Genomic DNA, 21,290 nt, shown 5'->3' on the forward strand with positions numbered 1-21,290 from the left:
GCTTCTGACTGAAAATAGATGGTTGTCACGAGAGACAACCCTTCATGTTGACAGTAGAAGCAGCACTATGTGATAGATAAAATGCCAGCTCTGGGTTTGAATCACCATTTTAGACATTTACTAGCTGTGTGATCTTGGCCAAGTCACTTAACATCTTACAGCTTCAGTTTCCTAATCTGTTGAATGGGAACACTAATACTTGTCATACCTATCTCATGAGACTATTGTGAGGTAGGTGGGTTTCTTTTTTTGCAATCTGGGAAGGACTATACACATTGTGAGTTTTTACTATTTTTGGTACTAAAAATGCTAAGCACAGGGAGAAAGCATTGAATCCACATGGGTTTGAAAAAGCTAACTTTTTAAAAAATTCTTCTCTTTATTTTCTTAAATTAAATTTTATGTTTATTTTTAGTTTACATCATTCATTTCCACAAGATTTTGAGTTACAAATTTTCTCCCCATCTTTCCCCTACTTACCACCCCAAAACAGTGATGCCACTGTACACATCCTCCCCCAATCTGCTCTCTCCTATATCCCCTCCCATCCCCCCTCCGACTTTCCAGTAGGGCAAGATGAATCTCTATAGCCCAGTGCCTGTATATCTTATTTCCCAGTTGCCTGTAAAAAAATAATTATATATATAAAATTAAACATTTGATTTTAAAACTTTGAATTCCAGATTCTTCCCCTTCCTTCCTTGTCACCCACCCTTACTGGGAAGATAGGCAATACAATATAGGTTGTACATGTGTAACTATGCAAAATATTTCTATAGTGGATATATTGTGAAAGACTGACTATATTTCCCTCCATCCTATCCTGCCTCCCACTTGTTCTATTCTCTACTTTGATCCCGTCCCTTTTCAAAAGTGGGTGCTTCTAACTTCCCTCCCCCCAACCTGCCCTCCCCTCCATCATCCCCCCTCTCATCCTCTTCCCCCCTACTCTCCTGTAGGGTGAGATACCCTATTTAGTGTGTATGTCATTCCCTCCCTAAGCCAAATTCAATGAGAGTAAGGTTGACCCATTCCCTTTTGCCTTCCTGTTCTTCCCCTCCATTGTAACAGTTTTCCCTTACCTCTTCTATATGAGATAATTTATCCCATTCTGTCTCTCCCCATCTCCTCTCCTTATATTCCTCTCTCACCTCTCAATTTCACCTTTTAAGTATCATCCCTTCTTATTCAATTGGTACTGTGCCCTCTTTCTATGTATACCTGTACACATATATACACACACTCACATATGTATTCATACGCCCATATACCCTCCTGTATAGATATATCTATGTGTGTATGTATGTATATATATATATATATATATATATATATATATAAACATTTCTATTCCCTTCAACTATTCTCATACTGAGAAAAGTTTCATCAGTTACACTTATCACTTTTTCATTTACAGATGTAAATCATTCAACTTTGGTAAGTTCCTTATAATTTCTTTTCCCTCTTTACCTTCTCATGCTTCTCTTGCTTCTTGTATCTGAATGTCAAATTTTCTATTCAACTCTTGCTTTTTCATAAAGAATGCTTGAAAGTCCTCTATTTCATTAAATGACCATATTTTCCTCTGAAACATTACATTCAGTTTTTCTGGGTAGGTGATTCTTGGTTTTAATCCCAGCTCCTTGGACCTTCAGAATATATTTTAAGCCCTTCGATCCCTCAATATAGAAGCTGCCAGGTCCTATGTTATCCTGATTGTGTTTCCTTCTTGGCTGCTTGTAATATTTTCTCCTTGATCTGGCAACTCCAGAACCTGGCTATAATATTCCTAGGAGTTTTCTTTTTGGGATCTTTTTCAAGAGGTGATTGGTAGATTCTTTCAACCTCTGTTTTGCCCTCTGGTTCTAAAACATCAGGGCAGTTTTCCTTGAGAATTTCTTGAAGGATAATTTCTATGTTCTTTTTTTGATCATGGCTTTCAGATAGTCCAATAATTTTTAAATTATCTCTCCTGGATCTGTTTTCCAGGTCAGCGGTTTTTCCAATGAGATATTTCATATTGCCTTTTATTTTTTTCATTTGTTTGCATCTGTTTAATAGTATCTTGATTTCTCATAAAGTCACTAGCTTCCACTTGCTCCAGTCTAATTCTGAAGGAATTATTCTCTTCAGTGAGCTTTTGAGATTCTTTTTCCATGAGGCAAATTTGGCTTTTTAAGGCATTCTTCTCCTCATTGGGTTTTTGAACCTCTTTTGCCATTTGAGTTAGTCTATTTTTTTAAGGTGTTATTTTCTTCAGTCATGTTGTAGACTCTCTTTTCATGATTTTCTTGCATCATTCTCATTTCTCTTCCCAATTTTTCCTCCACTTCTCTTATTTGGTTATCAAAATCCTTCTTAAGGTTCTCTATGGTCTGTAACCACTCCTCAGCAGCTTCTCCCTCTGGGGGCAGAGGCCAGACCACACTCTCGGACTCCCTGTTCCCACAAAGTCCACACTGACCTCTCACTTTGTCTTTTGCATCTATGGGTTGATAATTCTATAAATAGCCTCAGTTGCTGGTGATCTACTCTCCTGATGTCTCTCTAGGTGCTGCTGGTCAGACCAACCTTGGGCTAAAACAGCAGGCTCATGTGGTACTGGGTCTGCACCCAGAGGGCTGCAATGAACCCTTCCTGCCAGCCTGCTGGGCTCCCTTCAGCAGGAGGTTTGTCTCTCTCTGTCACTTTGCGGGTTCTATAGCCCTACAGTTTTTAGAGTCATTTTTTATAGGTATTTGAGGTGGTTATGGGGGGAGTGCAGGGAGTTTTCCTGCTTCTATGCCGCCAACTTGGCTCCGCCCCCTGAACTATTGAAAAAGCTCATTCTTGATTGCTTTTTAAAATTAAGTAAATGTGTTCCAGTCACCCACTTGTCACCATCAACATCACATTTGTCTTCTGGATCAAAGAAATACATCGTTGGATGAAGTTAAGGAGTGCGACCTCAGTGATTATTTTAGAAAACATCTGAAATGGATTGGTTTACTGTGATAAAATATAACACCAAATGTTGAACTAACCCTAACCCTAATTCCCAGCTGAACTAAGCTCATCAGCATAAAAAAAGCACTTTTGAAATATACATACATAATATATATGTTAATATTTGTAGCTCAAGCTTCATGCTCTCACCCCTGAGGGTACATGCACTCAAAATTTATCAAAAATGCTCACATTGGATAGTTTAATATGAACTTCCAAAATAAAAGAATCTACTTCAAAATTTGTTGGGTTAAGGGACCTCTGACTGCAAGCACAATTGTGAATGCAAGTGGTGTCTCCTAACTGGAAGCCAGTAATACCACAAATACCAATAGTCGACCTGAGTAGTACTGGTTTGATGAATAATAGTATGATCATATAGTTCAAATGGATTTTAGAGACTAGTGCTCCAGACTTTCTTATAATCATTGAGGTTTTACTTCTTGGGCCTTAGCTGCATCCAATGATGTCTTTCTTTGGTCCTGAAGAGAAAAGTGATACTGATAATGACAAGTGGATGATTGTCATGCATTTACTTAATTTAATTTATAGATGAGGCTCATAAAGGTTAAGTGACTGAAAAGTCACACAACTAGTAAATGGTGGAGACAGGACTCAAACCCAGACCTTGTGATTCCAAATCCAGGGTTCTTTTCCCATACCTGATCCCTTCTCTTGAAGAGGCTGAAATCAAAGATCTACTTGTGTTGATGCAAGAAGGATTCATTAACATGTTTAGTAGGACCCAAAGAAAGAAGCATGTACAACAAGAATGAAATGTTGAAGGCATCTAAGGCAATACCAACTTCAGTGAGATAGAATGCTTCTACAGAGTTCTGGAGATTCTCTATTGATCCATAAAAAATTTCACAGCACCAACAAAGCATGTCAGTGACTTAACCATCATCACAGATAGGGAAGTTAGATGTTGCCAAAGCAGTGTCATTTCTTTAGTCTGCTTGGCCCATCTTCACCCTCTGACCCTATGATGAATGGAGAATGCATAAAAAAGTCAGTGTGGATTTTGCTTAGATGTTCAAAAATTTTACCTCTGAAATCTAACTTAAAAAAAGAGGTGTAATTATGTCTTATGATTATCCTTCCAGCTTCCAAGCATATCTTATGTTGTATAGAATTGTAGAATCTTACAACTGAAAGGTACTTCAACATATTGTAACCTGAACCAATCCCATTATTTTATAGATGAGAAAAATGAGTTGCAAAGAAGGAAAGTTAATTGCCCCAGTTCACAAAGAAAATTAGTGATAGAACTAGAACAAGTCCCCAGGTCTTGGAATGTTCAATCCAGGGTTCATTCCATAGCACCACATTGTTGACAGATTCATGTATAAACATCTGGAGCAGGTCCTAAGAAAATACTCAAATTTCAAATTTGTCATGGGAGTTATACACAGAAAGGTATCCAGGAAGCTCATTATTAATTGGAGTATTATAGGAGAACATTTTTTATTCACTTATATTATTCCTTCCCAGGTTACTAGGTGCAGTGTGCAAATTTAAAGAGAAAGGAAAAGCTGTAGAGATAGGCAGCAAGTAGAAAGATGTTGGCGTAAGGAGGACAAACTGACCCATTCTTTGCTGCATTGCTGATCTGTATTAGGAGAGGGTTTTTTTCCTCATTGGGAATTGCTTATACCCATGACATCACTGATCTTATTTTTTAGCAGTGAAAGTTGATACTAAATTGAAATTTCACCAAATCTTCATTTGCTTCTAGTTATCTCAATGAAAAGAGTGAAATACTCAAAAATACTCAAAATTAACATCAGTTTACTTGAAACACAATCATCTCACTGATAAAGGAATGGTGAATGGGGAATGGAGGTGACACACAGAATAGGCTAGGAACCTGACTATCAACTGCATTCAACTATAGAATTCAAACAATATTTGTCAATGTAGGTACTTTGGTGGAAGGGGTGTGTGATCAGTGGCAGAGGGAATAATAAAATCGAACAACAACAATAGGGTGTCTCTGCTCCAAAAAGGGTGGAAACCTACATTTGATTCTCTAAGTTTTTAGTCCTTCATTAGAAGCTCCAGACCCAAAAGGACAAAGCGGCCGAATAGTTGAAGGATCATAGGATTTAAAGCTAAAGAAGTCACTAGAGATCATCTGTTCTGACTTGCTGTAGGTTACACAGTAGCAGATCTAGAATTCAAACCCAGAACCTCTGTTTCCCTTATCTGTCTAGTCTTTTCTCAATAGATTCTAAAGGGACAGGGGGATCCAGAAGCCCCAGCCAAAACCAATGGTAGGGATTACAGGGAGAGCTACTTGGGTGATGATAGGGTACAGACAGGCTAATTTTTGTGGTTTCTCAAATTGGATCCTGAGGGGCCAGACAGATAGCATCATGTATATCAGATTAAGAAAGTCGCTGCTAGGGGGCAAGGCCAAGATGGTGGAGCAAAGGCAGGGACTTACTTGAGTTCTCCCCCAAACCTCTCCAAATACCTGTAAAAGTCACTTTAAACAAATTCTAGATCTGTAGAATCCACAAAATGACAGAGTGGAATAAATCTCCAGCCCAAGACAGCCTGAAAGGTCTACAGGAAGGGACTATCACATGGGGCTGGGAGCGAAGCACAGTCCAGTGTGCAGTGGCACAGACAGGGCTGGAACAGACCTCAGGGGACTGAATCCCTGGCAGCTGTAGCAGTTTCCAGACTTCTCATCCCACAAATTCCAGAGACAGCATAGAAGGTCAATGGGAAAACTCTATGGGACCCGAGTGAGAGAGGAGTGTGGTTTGACCCCATCCCTGCAGTAGCGGAGGTGGCAGTGGCTGCAGTGGCAGTAGCAGCAGCAGCAGTGGTTTCTTCTGGAGCTCTGGTCCCACAGATGGTGGGGTTACCAAGCAGCTTATCAAAGGGAGATTGTAGGGATCTCTTTGCTGGCACTGAGGCTTTGCCCTATTTGTATCTGGGTCGCAGTCCTGGGATGAGGAGGAGCTCTGGTGTGGCAGAGCTTGTGGCAGCAGTGGAGAGAGAATCCTCCTCACAATTCCAAGGAAGAAAAGAGTGCTTGTTGTCACTCACAGACCAGAGCACAAGGCAGGAAAGGAGTAAACACCTCTCCTTTCATCATACCACTTTGGAAGAGCTGAAAATTTACAGGTTCCTAGAAATATCTTTGAAAACAGCTACACAAAACCCCTGAAGCTTGGGACAGTACACCCACCCCCATCCCTACTGCTATAGGAAGCAGAGTCCTACCTTGACAAAGAATTAGAAAGTCAAGTGTTTGGCTGGAAAAATGAGCAAACAGGAGAAAAAAAATCAGACTATAGAATCTTAGTTTGGTGACAAAGAAGATCAAAACATACAACCAGAAGGAGACAATAAAGTCAAAGCTCCTACATCCAAAGACTCCAAGAAAACTATGAATTGGTTGTAGGCCATGGAAGAGGTCAAACAAGATTTTGAAAATCAAATAAGAGAAGCAGAGGAAAAATTGGGAAGAGAAATGAGAGTGATGCAAGAACATCATGAAAAATGAGTCAACAGCTTGCTTAAGGGAGACCCAAAAAATACTGAACAAAATAACACCTTAAAAAATAGACTAACCCAAATGGCAAAAGAAGTCTAAAAAGCTAGGGAGGAGAAGAATGCCTTAAAAAAAGCAAAATTGGCCAAATGGATGAAGAGGTCCAAAAGCTCACTGAAGAAAATAATTCCTCAAAAATTAGAATGGAGCAAATGGAAGCTATTGACTTTATGAGAAATCAAGAAATTATAATACAGAACCAAAAGAATGAAAAAATAGAGGACAATGTGAAATATCTATTTGGAAAAACCACTGACGTGGAAAATAGATCCAGGAGAGATGATTTAAAAATTATTAGACTACTTGAAAGCCATGATAAAAAAAAAAGAACCTAGATACCATCTTTTAAGAAATTATCAAGGAAAACTTCCCTGATATTCTAGAACCAAAGGGTAAAATAGAAATTGAAAGAACCTATTGATACCTCTTGAAAGAAATCCCAAAAGAAAAACTCTTAGGAATATTCTAGTCAAATTCTAAAGTTCCCGAGTCAAGGAGAAAATATTGCAAGCAGCCAGAAAGAAACAATTCATGTATTGTGGAAACACAATCAGGAAAACACAAGATCTAACAGCTTCTACATTAAGGGATCTGAGGGCTTAGAATATGATATTCCAGAGGTCAAAGAGCTAGGATTAAAACCAAGAATTGCCTACCCAGCAAAACTGAGTATAATGTTTCAGTGGGCAAAATAGACATTCAGTGAAATAGAGGACTTTCAATCATTCTTGATGAAAAGACCAGAGCTACAAGAATCAAGAGAAGCATGAAGAGGTAAATAGGAAAGAGAAATCACAAGGGACTTATTGCAGTTGAACTGTTTACATTCCTACATGGAAAGATGATATTTGTAACTCATGAGACCTTTCTCAGTATTAGGGTAATTGGAGGGAATATGTGTGTGTGTATGTATGTGTATGTATAGACAAATAGAGAGATCTATATCTATATTTATGTATAGACAGAGGGCACAGGGTGAGTTGAATATGAAGGGATATATAAAAAATAAAATTAAGAGGTGAGAGAAGAATATATTGGGAGAAGGAGAAAGGGAGAGATAGAATGTGGTAAATTATCACTCATAAAAGAGGCAAGAAAAACTTTTATAATGGAGGGGAAGAGTGGAGAGGTGAGAGGGAATGAGTGAACCTTACTCTCACTGTATTTGGTTTAAGGAGGGAATAACATACACACTCAATTGGGTATCCTACCCTACAGGAAAGTAGAGGGGGAAGGGGTAAGAAGGGATGATAGAAGGGAGGGCAGAATGGGGGAGGGGCAGAAGTCAGTCAGAAGCAAACACTTGAGAAGGGACAGGATTGAAGGAGAAAATAGAATAAATGGGAATAGGATGGAAGGAAATATAGTTAGTCTTTCGTAACATGACTATTATGGAAATGTTTTGTGTAACTACACATGTATAACCTATATTGAATTGCTTGCCTTCTCAATAAGGGTGGGCAGGGAGGGAAGGAAGAGATTTTGAAAATCAGAGTTTTAAAAACACATTTTTTTTTGCCTTTTGGAGGGCAATTGGGATTAAGTAACTTGCCCAAGGTTACACAGTTTTTTTTGTGTGGTGTTAAGTGTCTGAGGCCGGAACCAAACTCGGGTCCTCCTGACTCCGGGCCGGCGCTTTACTCACTGTGCCACCTAGCCGCCGCTAAAAACACATATTAGAAATGATTTTTACATGCAACTGGGAAATAAGATATACAGGCAATGGGGTATAGAAATCTATCTTTCACTACAAGAAAGTAAGGGGGAAGGCAATGAGAGACAGAGGATAATAGAAGGGAGGGCATACTGGGGGAAGGGGTAATCAGAATGCACACTATCTTGGGGTGGGGGAGACGAGAGATGGAGAGAAAATTTGGAACTCAAAATCTTGTGGAAATGAATGTTGAAATCTAAAAAGAAATAAATAATATTAATAAAAAAGAAGGCAGCTGTTACAATCAGAAGTTGAAAAAAGCTAATATCAGGTTTGGAATGGTTCCTGCCTATTGATTCTGCCATGAACAGTATCCTATGCTGACTTGTAACTTCAGCACTCAGATTGATTTTATTTAAGCTTTCTCCAAGCTGTTTGATGATTTGTCAATGGACTCTCTTATAGCCTAAAAAAGAAGCCTCTCTGTGATAGAAACATTGGCTTATCTCTGGTCCAAAGACAAATAAACTTTCCAGCTTCTCTATTTTCATTGAAGGTACTACCATTGTCCCAGTCACTTGGATTTGTTGATTTGGCAGATATTTTCAATTCTTCACTCTCACATTTCCAGTTAGTTACTAAGTTTCATCAGTTATACCTCTAAAATATTTCTTCTATCTGTTCCTTTCTCTCATCTCTATGAATTTAGGTTTTGCAAAGTCTTTCAACTAGATACTCTGCTTTCAGTCTCTTCCTTCTCCAGTCTGTGCAGTTGACCTTAATCTTAGTACCTTCCTCCTGAGATTGTCCCCCTCCCTCTAGTTCATTCTGTATAATATATCTCATTTGTATATAATTATTGGAGTAGCTCAGTGGTACAGAGGATAAAGCACTGGGCCTGGAGTCAAGAAGACCTACTTGAGTTAAAATCCGGTCCCAGATGCTTACTTAGCTGTGTGACCCTGGGCAAGTCACTTAACTTCTGTTTGCCTCAGTTTCTCCATATGATAATAGCACCTACCTGCCAGGGTTGTGAGGATCCAATGAGATGCTAATTATAAAGCACTTAACACAGTGCCTGGCACATAGTAGGTGTTATATAAATGTTAGTTATGGTGTTGTTGATGATGATGATGCTAATGATGGTGATGATATCTCCTATATTAGACTGTGAAATACTTAACAGCAGGGACTGATTTTTGCCTTTTTTTGTGACTCCAGGGCTTATCATACTACGTTGCACATTGTAGGTGTTTATTAAACGCTAGGTGACTGACTGAATGTCCTCCTTACATGCCACAAAATAATCTTCCTAAAGCATTTGTCTGACCACGTAGCTCCCTTGCGTAATCATCTTCAGTGATTCCATATTGCCTCTGGGATAAAATACAAGCCCCTTAGCTTGACGTTTAAAGCTCTTTATAGTCTGACTCCAGCCTAACTTTCCAAACTGATTTCACATTATAACTCAAACACTTCCAACTAAACTGGCCTATTTGCTGTTGCTAGGATTCAGCCTCAAATGCATTCTCTCCTCAACTCTTAGACTCTTTAGCTGCCAAAAGGTTCACTTGAGGCACCACCTCCTATTTTTTTTTTAGCTTAGTATTTTCTTTTTCCACAGTTATATGTAAAAACAATTTTAACACTTTTTTTTTCAAAATTGTGAGGTCCAAATTTTCTCTTTTCCTTCCTTCCCACCCCACCTCATTGAGAAGGCAAGCAATTCAGTATAGGTTATACATGTGTAGTCATACAAAACATTTCCATAACAGTCATGCTGTGAAAGAATATATAGACCCAAAACCAAAAAAACCTCAAGAAAAATAAAATAAAAAGTATGCTTCAATCTGTATTCAGACACTACCGATTCTCTCTGAGGATGTATAGCATTTTCATAAGTCCTTTAGAGTTATCTTACATCACTGTATTGCTGAGAATAGTTAAGTCATTCATAGCTGATCATCTTACACTGTTGTTTTTACTTTGTACACAGTACATTTCACTTTGCATCTGCTCATATAAGTCTTTCCAGGTTTTTCTGAGGGCATCCTGCTCATCATTTCTGATAGTACAGATAGTACAGTAGGATTCCATCATAATCACATACCACAGCTTGATCAACCATTCCCCAATTGATGGGCATCCCCTCAATTTTCAATTCTTTGCCCCCAGAAAAGAACTACTATGAATATTTTGGTGCATATATTCCTTTTTGTTTTTTATCTCTTTTGGGATACAGACCTGCTAGTGATTTTGCTAGGTCAAAGGGTATATACATAGTTTTAAAACCCTTTGGTCATAGTTCCAAATTGTTCTCTAGAATAGTTGAATCAGTTTACAACTCTAGCAACAGTGCATTCATGTCCCACTTTTCCCACATTCCCTCCAGCATTTGTCATCTTCCTTGTCTGTTGTGTTAGCCAATCTAATGAGTATGAGGCAGTACCTCAGAATTGTTTTAATTTGCATTTCTTCAATTAGTAGTGAGTTAGAGCATTTTTTTCATATGACCATTGATATCTTTGATTACTTAATCTGAAAACTGTTCATATCTTTTGACCATTTATCAGTTGGGGAATGACTCATATTTTTATAAATTTGACTCAGTTTTCTATATGTTTGAAAATATGCCTTTATTAGAGAAACTTGCTTCAGATTTTTTTTCCACAATTAGTATTGCTAAATGTATTTCCCTCCATCCTATTCCTCCCCATTTATTCTATTCTCTCTCTCCTTTTACCCTGTCTCTCCTCAAAGTTATTTTGCTTCTGATTATCCCCTCCCCCAATCTTCCCACCTTTCTATTACCTCTCTTCTTATTCCCTTTTCCTCCTATTTTTCTGCAGGATATGTTTCTATACCCAGTTGAGTATGTGTATTATTCCCTCTTTGAGCCAATTCTGATGACAGTAAGGTTCACTCCCTCTATTCCCCCCCCCCCCACAACCTCCATCTTCCCCTTATTATAAAAGCTTTTTTCTTGCCTCTTTTATGTGAGATAATTTACCCTATTCTACCTCTCCCTTTTCTTTTCTCCCAATCCATTCCTCTCTCATCCCTTAATTTTATTTTTAAAATATCATCCCTTCATATTCAACTCACACCTGTGCCCTCTGTCTATATATAATCCTTTTAACAGTCCTAATAAGAAATAATAATATTTTATTAATAATAAACTATTATTACTAATAATAAACTCATGTGTTTGAAGTATCATCTTCCCATATAGTAATAGAAACAGTTTAACCTCATTAATTCCCTTATGATTTATCTTTCCTGTTTACCTTTTTATGCTTCTCTTGAGTCTTATATTTTAAAGTCAAATTTTCTATTCAGCTCTTGACTTTTCATCAAGAATGCTTGAAAGTCCTCTATTTCATTGAATCTCCATTTTTTCCACTGAAGGATTATACTCAGTTTTGCTGTGTAAATGATTCTTGGTTATAATCCTCTTCTGCTCTCCAGGATATCATATTATAAGCCCTCCAATCCTTTAATGTAGAAGCAACTAAATCTTGTGTTATCTGGACTGTGTTTCCATGAAACTTGAATTGTTTATTTCTGGATGCTTGAAATCTTTTCTCCTTGACCTAGGGGCTCTGGAATTTGACTATGATATTCCTAGGAGTTTTCATTTTCAGGAGGTGATCACTGTATTCTTTCAATTTCTATTTTACCCCATGGTTCTAAAATATCAGGACAGTTTTCCTTAATAATTTATTGAAAGATGATGTCTAGGCCAATAATTTTAAAAATTATCTCTTCTTTATCTATTTTCCAGGTAAGTTGCTTTTCTTCTTTTCTTTTCTTTACTTTTTTTGCTTTTTTTTCAGGGGGAGAGGCAGGGCAATTGGGGTTAAGTGACTTGCCCAAGGTCACACGGCTAGTAAATGTTAAGTGTCTGAGGCTGGATTTGAACTCAGGTCCTCCTGACTCCAGGGCTGGTGCTCTATTCACTGCACCACCTAGCTGTCCCTCAGTTGTTTTTCAATGAGATATTTTATAGTGTCTTCTATTTTTTTTCATTCTTTTCATTTTGTTATATTATTTCTTGATTTCTCATAAAGTAATTGGTTTCTGTTTGCTCAATTCTAATTTTTAATGAATTATTTCCTTCAGTGAGGTTTTATATTTCCTTTTCTGATTTGGCCAATCCTACTTTTAGAGGGTATTTTTTTCCTTCAGTGAATTTTTGTGTCTCTTTTTCCATTTGGCCAATTCTTTTTTTAAGGCATTTTCCTCCTCATTGGCTTTATGTACCCCTTTCACCATTTGCATTAGTCTGGTTTTTTAAAGTATTATTTTCTTCAGTAGTTTTTGTGTCTCCTTTACCAAGATGTGAACTCATTTTTTTCATCAGACTTTCATCTCACTTCTCTTAATTTTCCCTCTACCTTTCTTACTTGATTTTCAAAATCCTTTTTGAACTATTCCATGGCCTAAGACCAATTCAGCCTTTGAATGTAGGAGCTTTCATTTGTTCTCCTCTTCTGAGTGTGTGTTTTGATCTTCCTTGTCACCATAATAACTTGCTATAGTCAGATTTTTTCCTGCTGTTTGCTCATTTCCCCAGCTTATTACTTGACTTTTAACTCTTTGTTAAAGTAGGACTCTGCTTACAGGCTTCAGGGGTTTGGTGCAACTGTTTTCAGAGATACTTTTCAGAACCTGTAAGTTTTCATTTCTTCCAGCGTGCTATGATCTAAGGAGAGGTGCTTACTACTCTCCTGGCCTCTGCTCTAGTCTGTGAATGACCACAAGTAATCTTTTCTGCCCTGGAACTGTGGGGAGGGTCCCCCCTCCACTGTGGCCACATGCCCTATTGTGATAGTGCTTCTCCTCACCTGGGACTGCCACCCAGGACTATGACCCTGATCTGAGTGTGGGCAAAGCAATAGAGTACTGCCTCAGTGCTAGCAAAGAGACACCTGTAATTTCCTTCTGACCTGCTGTTTGACCCCCTGTAATTTCCTTCTGACCTGCTGTTTGACCCCCTTACCGTCTGTGGGCTGACAGCTCTAGAAGCAGCCACTGCTGCTTCTGCTGCTGATTCAGTGGCTCCCAAACCAGTGTTCCTGGTTTGCTGGGGTCATGGCTGTACTGGTTTGGCTGTGCTGGACTATGCTCCACTCTCACCCAGGTGTGACAGACCTTTCCTGATGACTTTCTAAGTTGTCTTTGACATCTGTGGGCTGAGAGGTCTGTAAATCAGCCACCACTGCCACTGGACTGATTCAATCACCCTAAGGTCTGTTCTGGGTTTCCTAGGGCCCAGTCTGTGCTGGCATAGCCTAAACTGGACTGCATTCCTCTCTTGCTCTGGTGTAGCAGACCTTTATTGCATACCTTCTAAGTTGTCTTGGGCTGGAAATTTGTTTCACTCCATTTTTTGTGGGTTCTGCTGCCCTAGAATTTGTTTAGAGTCATTATGTAAAGGTATTTAGAGGGATTTGGGGGACAGCTCAGGTGAGTTCCTGCCTTTACTCCACCATCTTGGCTCAACCTCCTCTAATTCCATGCCACCTCCTATTAAAAACCTTTTCTGTTTTTCTCCATTTTTAATGTATGATACCCCTTCAGCGTTACATTGTACTTATTATTAATGTGTCTACTTAAACATTGTATCCAGCCCATGAAACACATAATTGCTCTTTCTCTGTATTTCCAATGCAGTGTCCTAAGAAATGTTTGTTCAATTGAATTGAATGAATTTATCTTGGAACTCAGTGAATTGACAATTCACCTTCCTTGGCCCTTACGTACTGAAAAACAATTCCATCCAACTACAGATACTTGTAACTTATGTAGCCTGAGTCCAGTGGCCTGGGAGGACGACCAGAGTGAGGATAGGGCTTCTGTGTGCTGGGCTCTGAGTTGGATGGAGCAAAGTAGTTGCCATCTAAATTGAAAAATCTCACAAGAAGAGTCTGTTTGGTTGCCAAGTCCAGCTCTGGTTTCAGAAAGCAATTAGCTATACGGAACTTGATTGCCTTCAGCTCTCATTTTCTCTTAAAAAATAGGTAATAATAAGAAGCATTTTTTAAATATTAGTTTTAGGTGATTATAAAATGTTCTCTAGACAGTTTAATGGGGGTTATGTTCAGAATTCCCAAACCCCTCCAAGTGGCTAACTGACTGGCACTATGTATCATTAATAATAAATAAAATGAAAATCCAATTTGGGCAAAGAAAATATCACTTTGGGAGCTGTTTATATAGAACAGTACTTATTCACATTGGAAATTATACAGTTTTCTGATGGAAGTCAGGTATTTGAGCTGCTAGTTTAGTGATGTCAGTGTTTCCATTATTAATTGGTGACTGACACATCAGAAGTAAATACTAGGATTCACAATGCTTGGAAAATTAGCCAAGGAGCTCTCAGGGACATCAGTGGGAGTTGGACTGTTAATTATCTTGTCCTTGTGGTAAACCTTTCTCCCTACTTAACTTTCATCCCAGTTATCCCTGGTCATTTTTTGTTTGAAGTTGGGATAAGAGCTGAACAAGGGTTTTTTTTTTTTTTTTACTCTTCTGATTTCTTCTACTATGGAGCAGCTAGATGATGAAATGGATAAAGTAGAGCTTGGAGTCATGGAGACTTGAGCTCAAATCCAACTTTAGACACTTTCTAGCTGTGTGATCCTGGACAAGTCAGTAACTTCTGTTTGCCTCAATTTCCTCTTCTGTAAAATAGGAATAATAATAGCACTTACCTCTTAGGGTTTCTGTGAGGATCAAATGAGATCATAATCCTATGAAGCCCTTAGCACAGTACTAGCACATAGTAGGTGCTGTGTAAATATTAGCTATTATCAATATTATTACCATTTTCTGTTTTACTCCCAGCTTACTAACATCGGTGTTATTATTGTTAATTTTAATAGGCATAGGGACTAGACTTTTGATTTCACTTGTCTAGGGAGCTCCTACGTCAGGAAACTTCTACCAGTGTTTGTCATCATCTTTTCTGATCTGTCATCTTAGAAAGTAACTCTAAGATGATGAAGAGGCTAATTGAGTTGCCCAGGATCACACAGCTCATATGTGCAGAGGTAGAATTTGAACTCAGGTCTCCCTGACCCCGAGGCTACCTCTCTATCCATTCTGCCATACTACTTCTCTTAGTTTTAGAGGTTAAGTGTATTGAGTGTGGGGCCTGACATCAGGAAGACCTCAGTTAAGTTTGACCTCAGAAACTTGCTAACTGTGTAACCCTACACAAGTCACTTAACCCTTTTTGCCTCAATTTCCTCATCTAGACAATGAGCTGGAGAAGGAAATGATAAACCACTCCAGGATCTCCAAAAAAACCCCAAACAGGGTCATGAAGAGTCAGACACAATTGAAATAACTGAACAACAGAAGTATTAATAATAATATTAATAATAAATAACAGCAACAACAAAAATAAAAGCAATACCAGTATTCAGTAAATAGAATTGAGATAGATTTACCCTAAAACCCTACATTATAAGTGTCTACAATTCAAGTTCATAGTGACAGAGCCATAACTACAAAAGAGCTAGCAAGGGACCAACATAAAGGACTCTTCCTTGGCTGGTGAATGTCACTGATTGTCATTCATCAATACTTCTTATTTTCTCCTCCATGCTCATCTCCCTTCCCTCTCAAACCTTCAGAATGCTTCTCAGACTTCTCTCTTATGACTCCTTCCCAGCCCTCTGGATTTGTTTATCCCTATCATTCTTCGACCAGAGCCCAGCATGGCATTCCCTGTACTCTTTGGGACCAAGCCCTCCTCCCTTATGCCCTGGCCCCCCAACATGTAAGATGTTCTCTCCCTCAAGTATATTACTTGTCTTTAATCATCAGCATTCCTTGGTCTTTTTTCCCCTAATGACTGTATATTTACAATTCATTGTTTTCTCTTGGAAAAGGAGACATTACAATTATCTGGTGTTTATATGCTTTACAGCTTCCAGATTCTTCTTACACATATCATCTTACTGCTTGTGTTTCCCTCTTTTAAAACAAAAACAAAAACAGAGACCAGAGACATTTGGAGCAAGAAAGAGAGCAACCTTATAGGCGAATTCCCCTTATGAAAAGACATTATGGCTTTTTCTCTTTCAGAAAGTTGAAATCCAGGAAGACTTCTTCTTTAAACTTCTGAAAGGGTAGCCACAACTAGCCAGAAAAAAAATGGTTTTAAACCATGAGATCAGGAACAAGATTTATGTCTGGGCTCCAATTCTCATAGGCCATGAGAACTTCATTGTATATCTACTTTCTCAACTAATAATGTCCAAAACAATTCTGACAGCACCTAACCTTTCTAAATGAGCACACTGGGTAATGTATTCTTTATCAAAATGAAACTTGTAAAGAAGTTTGAGTTATTAACAGAAAGATTCTCCTGTTTATAATCCTTATACAGTCACAAATAAATATCACACAAAATAAGAAATGGCAAGTGCTTAAGATCAGGGTGATATGATACTTCATGAAGGAAGCAAGTGATGCCTTAGCACCTTTCCAGTCTTTTTACTTCTTACACTATAGCACCTACTCTTTGATCCAGTGATACTGACCTTCTGGCTATTCCATCACCAAGACACTTATGTCTTAGCTCTGGGCATTCTCTTAGGCTGTTCCTCCATGTGTGAAAATGCTCTCCTCCAACGATTGCCCTCTCCAGCTTCCTTTAAGTCTTAACTGAAATCCTACATTCCACAGGAAGCCTTTCTTAACCCTTCTTAATTCTAATGCCTTCCCTCTGTTAATTATTTCCTATTTATCCTATAGCTTGTTTTGTATATATTTGTATATTGTGTCCTTCATTAGACTATAAACTTCTTGAGGTCAGGAACTGTCCTTTGCTTCTTTTGGGATCCCAAGCATTTATCACAGTGCCTGAAACATAGCTTGCACCTAATAAATGTTTACTGATTGATTGTCACTACTGTGCTCATGCTGGGCTTTTGGTCTTTTAATTTTAAACTCCCTGAGTCTAGTGTGCATCTAGTGTGCATCTAAAGATGTACACCATACCTTCTTCTATCCCCCAACCTCTCACCAAATTAGTTGTGTGGCAAAAGAAAACACACACACACACACACACACACCAAGAAAAATAACGAAAGTGAAAAAAGTAGGCTATAGTCTGCACTCAGAGTTCAATAGTTGTCTCTCTGGAGGTGAATAGCAGTTTTAATTGTGGGTCCTTTGAAATTTATTTGGATCATTGTCTTGATAAGAGTAACTAAGTATTTCATACTTGATCATTACAATATTGTGGTTATTGTATACATTGTTCTCCTGGTTTTGCTCACTTTATTTTTATCAATTCATTTAAGACTTCCTGAGTTTTGAGGTGTATCTAAGATGGCACAGTAAAGGCAGTTACTTGCGTAAGCTCTCTCAAATTCCTCTCCAAACAACTTTAAAATAATGCCTTAAAATGAATTTTGGAGAGGCAGAACTAACAGAAGGATAGGGTGAAACAGACTTCTAGTCTAAGACAATTTAGAAGGTTAACAAGAGAGATCATCTCTCTGTGGAGAGAGTAGAATGCAGTCCAATGCAGGTGGTACCCAGGCAAGCCAGCAGAGAAGGTCTTGGAGGTGACTGCATCTAAAGCAGTGACTTCTTGCAACACAGCACACAGATGATAAGGAGGCTAGAAGGACATTACTGGGGACACTTTGTTAATGCTTAATGTAAGAATCTGTTGCATTGCCCATACAGAGATATTGGTCACAGGCTTGGGTCACATTCCTAGGGGAAGATGAGCACTAGCGTGGTAGAGCTTCTAGCCACAAGGGAGCATATAACATGGTCACATTTCTAGGGCTGAAAAGAGTGCTTGTGGTTGCTCACAGAGCATAACCCAGGAGAGCAGTAACGTCACCTCTCATTAGATCATACCACCTTAGAAGAACTGAAAATTTACAGGTCTCCAGAATTAGCTCTGAAAATAGCAGTATAAGGGGTGGCCAGGTGGCTCAGTGAGTAAGAGCACCTGCTCCAGTGTCGAGATGACCTGGATCAAATCCGGGCTCAGATACTCAGCACTACACCCAGAAATAACTGTCCATGTAACCTTGAGCAAGTTACTTAACCCCGATTGCTTTAAAAAAACAAAAAGAAAATAGCAGTATAAAAAGCCTGAAGCTTGGAACAGTGCTCTCTCCAACCCAGAAGAAGAGTACAACTTTATTATTATTGTAAAGAATATGTTATTTCCCCCCAATTATATATAGAAACAATTTTTAAGATTAACTTTTTAAAATTTTTAGTTCCAGATTCTCTCCCTCCCTCTACCTCCGCTCTCCCATTTTCATGAGATGGTAAACATGATATAGGCTATCCATGTGAAATCATGTAAAACATATTTCCATATTAGTCATTTTGTGGAAAACACACACACACATACACACACACAAAGAGAGTAGCATGCTTCAGTCTATATTCAGACTCAATCAGTTCTTTCTCTGAAGACAGATAATATTTTTCATCTTGAGTTTTTTGATATTGTTTTGGATCATTGTGTTGCTGAGAATAACTAAATCATTCACAGTTGTCCATTGTACAGTATTGCTGTTACTGTATGATCTCCTGGTTTTGCTCAGTTCACTCTAAAGCAGTTGATGTAAGTCTTTCCAGGTTTTTCTGAAACCATTCTGCAGAGCCCAAATTTAACATAAAGTTAAAAGCCAAGAAATAGGCTGAAAAAATGAGCAAACAACAAGAATCTGACCACTGAGAGTTACTATAGTGACAGGAAAGATCAAAACAAACTCAGAAGAGGACTACAATGTCAAAATGGCTACAAGAACAGCCTTAAAGAAAACTGAATTGGTATTAAGTCCAAAAAGAATTCCTGGAAGAGCACAAAAAGAATTTTAAAAATCAAATAATAGAAGTCCAAAAAAAGAAAGAAGAAATAAGGGCAATGCAAGAGAATCATGAAAAAGAGTCAATATCTTGGTTTAAAAAAAAGCACAAAAGCTGTAAAAAAAGATGTACAAAAATTCACTGAAGAAAACTTTTATAAGAAATAGACTTGGCCAAATGGAAAAGAAGGTTAAAAAAGCTTACTGAAAAAAAAATGATTACTTAAAAATTAGAATTGGGAGGGGTGACTAGGTGGCACAGTGAATAGAGCACTGGCCCTTGAGTCAGGAGGACCTGAGTTCAAATCCAGCCTCAGGCACTTAACACTTACTAGCCATGTGACCTTGGCAAGTCACTTAACCCCAATTTCCCTTCCAAAAAAATAATTAGAATTGGGCAAGTAGAAGCTGATGACTTCATGAGAAATCAAGAAACAATAAAACAGAGTCAAAAGAATAAAAAATATTTAAGAAAATGTAAAATATCTCATCAGAAAAACAACCGACCTGGAAAATAGATCCAGGAGAGAGAATTCAAGAATGATTCGACTAACTAAAAGCCATGATCAAAATGAGAGTCTGGACATCAAATTTTAAGAAATCATAAAGGAAAATTTTTCTGATATCCTAGAACCAGAAGGTAAAATAGAAATTTAAAGAATCCACTGATCACTTCCTGGAAGAGATGCCAAAATGAAAACTCCCAGGAATATCATAGCCAAATTTCAGAGCTCCCAGGTCAAGAAGAAAATAATAAAAGCAGCCAGAAAGAAACAATTAAAATATTATGAATGCACAGTCAGACTAATACAGGATTTAGCAACTTTTACATTAAGGGACTGAAGGGCTTAGAAAATTATTTCTTCAGGGTGAAGGAGATAGGAATACAACCACATATCACACACCCAGCAAAACTGAGTATAATGGGGGAGAGGGGGAGGATTAGCATTTAATGAATAGAGAAATTTCAAGCATTCCTAATGAAAAGACCAGAGCTGAACAGAAAATTTGGTTTTCAAAAACAAGACTCAAGAGAAGCATTAAAAAGGTAAACAGGAAAGAGAAATCATAAGAGATTCCATAAGGTTAAGCTGTTTTCATTCCTACATTGGAAGATAATACTTTTACCTCTTAAGAACTTTATTAATAACATTATTAGGGCAGTTAATAGGAGTATATATAAACACAGGGCATAGATGTGAGTCAAATTTGGGGGGTGAGAAAGAAGGATTCTCTTAATTAAAGAGATGAGAAAGACTGGGAGAAAGGGGAAGAGAGAAGTAGAATGGGGTAAATTATCTTACATAAAAGAGGTTCAAAAAAGTTTTTATAGTAGAGGGGAAGGTGGGAGGGGCAAAATTTGAACCTTACTGTCATTGGAATTGGCTAAAAGAGGGAATAATATGTACTCTCAGTTTAGTATATAGAAAGGTATCTTATCCTACAGGGAAGTATAAAAGGAGGGGGATAAGAGAAGGGGAAGGTTGCTGATAGAATGAAAGTCAGATTGAAATTGGCGGTAGTCAGAAGCAAAATACTTTTAGGAGGGACAGGTTAAAGGATAGAGAAAGGGAAGGATTAAACAGGAAAATAGTATGGAGAGAAATAGTAATCCTAATTGTGAATGTGAATAGCATTAACTCACTTATAAAATGGAAATAGATGAGTGGATTAAACCCATAATTTTACAGTATTAACATTTTCTCCATCAGTTTCTTGTCTAGACAATCAACAAAATCATAAATTGAGCCCTGATTTGTAGTATTTACCAGTTTCTAAGGAATAAATGCTCACATTGAACAGCACAACCCTGCCTGTCCCCTCTTCAGAGTCCCTCACTCTCCTGCTTCCTATATTCCCTCCAGAGTGGGGCAGACTGTTCCTTTACTCAGGATATGCGCGAGCTGGTCTGGGGGTGCCCAGAAATAGAGGCTGATCAGCTGATGAGATCAGCTATGAAGGTGGTCAGTGTTGGCCATGTGAGTTGCTTCCACCCTTTCTCCCCCTAATGCTACTTCCACAGTAAACCTTACCCTCTATCTTCCCTTCATTTCTGTTGCACCCTTTAGAAGCATCTGTGATTATCACACATGAGGAAGATTTCTGGCTTGAGAGTTCAGAGGACCTTCGTGACCATAGACAAGTTGTTTCATCTCTCTAGGTCTCAGTTTACTCATCTGTAAAATGAAGGGATTAGATTAGATGCCCTTTAAGGATG

At 38.2% G+C, this 21,290-nt stretch overlaps 1 protein-coding gene across 1 annotated transcript in view; it reads left to right on the plus strand.

Moving 5' to 3' along the window:
• Positions 1-21,290, plus strand: part of LOC138155351 (myosin-IIIb-like) — a 272,057-nt gene that overhangs the window by 231,196 nt on the left and 19,571 nt on the right. The gene's annotated exons all lie outside the window — the stretch shown is intronic.

The sequence above is a fragment of the Petaurus breviceps genome, unplaced genomic scaffold (genome assembly GCF_028583685.1).
Source record: "Petaurus breviceps papuanus isolate PSGF00001 unplaced genomic scaffold, PetGlider_PUasm1.0 91133, whole genome shotgun sequence".
Taxonomy (NCBI): domain Eukaryota; kingdom Metazoa; phylum Chordata; class Mammalia; order Diprotodontia; family Petauridae; genus Petaurus; species Petaurus breviceps.